Source organism: Palaemon carinicauda, chromosome 20 (assembly GCF_036898095.1).
Source record: "Palaemon carinicauda isolate YSFRI2023 chromosome 20, ASM3689809v2, whole genome shotgun sequence".
Taxonomy (NCBI): domain Eukaryota; kingdom Metazoa; phylum Arthropoda; class Malacostraca; order Decapoda; family Palaemonidae; genus Palaemon; species Palaemon carinicauda.
The window spans coordinates 34204857-34207356 of record NC_090744.1 but is presented as its reverse complement, the minus strand read 5'-3'; the positions used below and the strand labels follow the sequence as shown (position 1 = coordinate 34207356).

Here is a 2500-nt window from a genome sequence, read left to right as displayed (position 1 = left end):
ATATATACATATATATAATACATATATATATATATATATATATATATATATATATACAATATATATATATATATATATATATATATATATATATATATATATATATATATATATATGTATATATATATATATATATATATCTTCGCAGCTTAATTTTATTGTTATTCCAGAAGGATTTGAAAAAGTCAAACGACTGGAAGGAAATTTGTAATTTCATATCTCTAGTCAATGACTTGATATAATTAAAAGGAATCATATGTATGGAGATATATCTACGAAGAATAGATTTTGAATTTGATATTGAAAAAAAAAATAGTGGTTTTAAACGAGGTAGTGGAACTAATGAATTCAATGAGAGTAAACTTGTAGGTTTCAAAAAGGAGTAATTTTGACAAGCAAATCAACAATAGGTCTATTCAGTATGTAGAAAGGTATGCGCGACCTGGATTATATAACGACACAAAGATTAAATTAGGACTGTTTTAATCTTTTGTTTGCGTGTATAAGGCAAGTGAATGGACTCTACAAGTATCCAAACCCAATAGAGTTCAAATATAGACTTAGGTTATTGTTATTAAGGGCATGAAACTTGTTAGTAAAAATAGAAACTACTGGAGCCACAGTCAAAGATTGATAATGATGTCAGTAGGACAAGAGAAAGAGATCTTGCATTAGAAATCTGCCTCATTATTATCATGTTTTTAATTTATATTATGGGTAAGCATTAGTATTCTTTTACAATTTATCGTATCTAAATGTAATAATTTTGCTTTCTTGAAGTTCTACCAAAAAAGGTGATTATTCAATTAATTGGTATTTAAAAACTTTCATGTAATAAAAGCACACTTTATCCTTTTCCTTGTAATTTACAAGAAAATGACGGATGATATATGATAGTACACAATAAATCCAACAAATTTATCACCACTGAATAGTATTTGAAAAAAAAAAAAACGATACTAATCCTCTCATCACTCGCTAATAATTGATATTTCTAAACTACTTTATAATAAAAAACGATCCTTTTCGCTGTAATTTCCAAAAATGACGGATGATTTATGATACTATGTAACAAATTTACTAGATTAATCATGAATAAATATTGTGCTGATAATGAGGAAGGACAAGCCTCTGATCACTGGCTAACAGTGATCCTATGGATCGTGTGACGTCACGGGGGATTAGCGCTGATTCTGTCTGGCAGACCTGTTCTAAGTGGGTCCTGATGTACACTAACATACAATTGCATTAAAAAAAAAAAACGAAAACTATTCGCATAACAATACAAATAACCAGTTTCCTTCTTCTTCCTCTCCTCCCAAAACCAAAACAGTTCCCCCTTGGGAAGTCAGTGCCTGGGTATCCCCTGCCCACGTAGACGCTGGTCAGGTCATCAGCCTTATCTGCGAGTCTACATCCAGTCTCCCTCCATCGCGGGTCTCCTGGCGTTCTGGGGCCCTGATGCTACATGGCGCCACCTCCGAGCAAAGCCCTGGGCTCTACGGAGGGACAGTGACGAAGTACGTTCTCGGATATTGACTTTTCGGTATCTTAGTCCGAGGATAGATAGATTTTGCCTGTCGATTGAGATATATGATTCTCTCTCTCTCTCTCTCTCTCTCTCTCTCTCTCTCTCTCTCTCTTTCTTTAGATAGATAGATAGATAGGTAGATAGATAAATAGATAGAAAGATAGATAGATAGGTAAATAGATGGATAGATAGATGCTACATTTTTTGTCGATTCAAATATATATCTATTCTCTCTCTCTCTCTCTCTCTCTCTCTCTCTCTCTCTCTCTCTCCTTAGAGGAATCTAGATGTTTTCTAATATTTGGCTATTTATTAGTTATGTTCGTAACCTTACGTTTTTCTTTCTCTTCCTTTCTTTTCTTGAGATTTTATCATATTTCTTTTTTATTAGTTATATTAATTCCACATCTCTCTCTCTCTCTCTCTCTCTCTCTCTCTCTCTCTCTCTCATTAGAGATAATTTTGAGGTTTTATGTATTTTTCTTATTTTTCTAACTACATTTTAATTTCTCTCTCTCTCTCTCTCTCTCTCTCTCTCTCTCTCTCTCTCTCTCGCCAGAATCTTGAAAATCCCTTAGTTATATTTCTCATTACACCATATAAGAAAAAAATACTCGAAGCCTTACATAAAAATAATTCTTTTTGTATCCATTTCAAGGTCAGTCCTTGAGGTGAGAGCTCTGATTGAAGATAACGGTCGGGTCCTCACCTGTGATGCCAATAACGGTCTTGGAACGACCGTAACGACGAACGTCACACTTAATGTCTTACGTAAGTAAATGATAACATAATTTTGCTCATTAATTTCCAAATGACAAGTTACAAAATAATTTATCTAATTTTCACTCTTCTTCCCATATGTTTTGTCAATTAATTTTTATGATTAAATTCCAAGTGACAAGTGACTAACTAATTGATCTAATTTTAACTATATTTTTGAGAAGATGGGAATTATCATTCATAAATTGA

The 2500-nt window shown here is 32.5% G+C and overlaps 1 pseudogene; it reads left to right on the top strand.

The window, feature by feature from the left end:
- The window catches only part of LOC137659729 (nephrin-like), an 86191-nt pseudogene that overhangs the window by 66073 nt on the left and 17618 nt on the right, over window positions 1-2500 (top strand).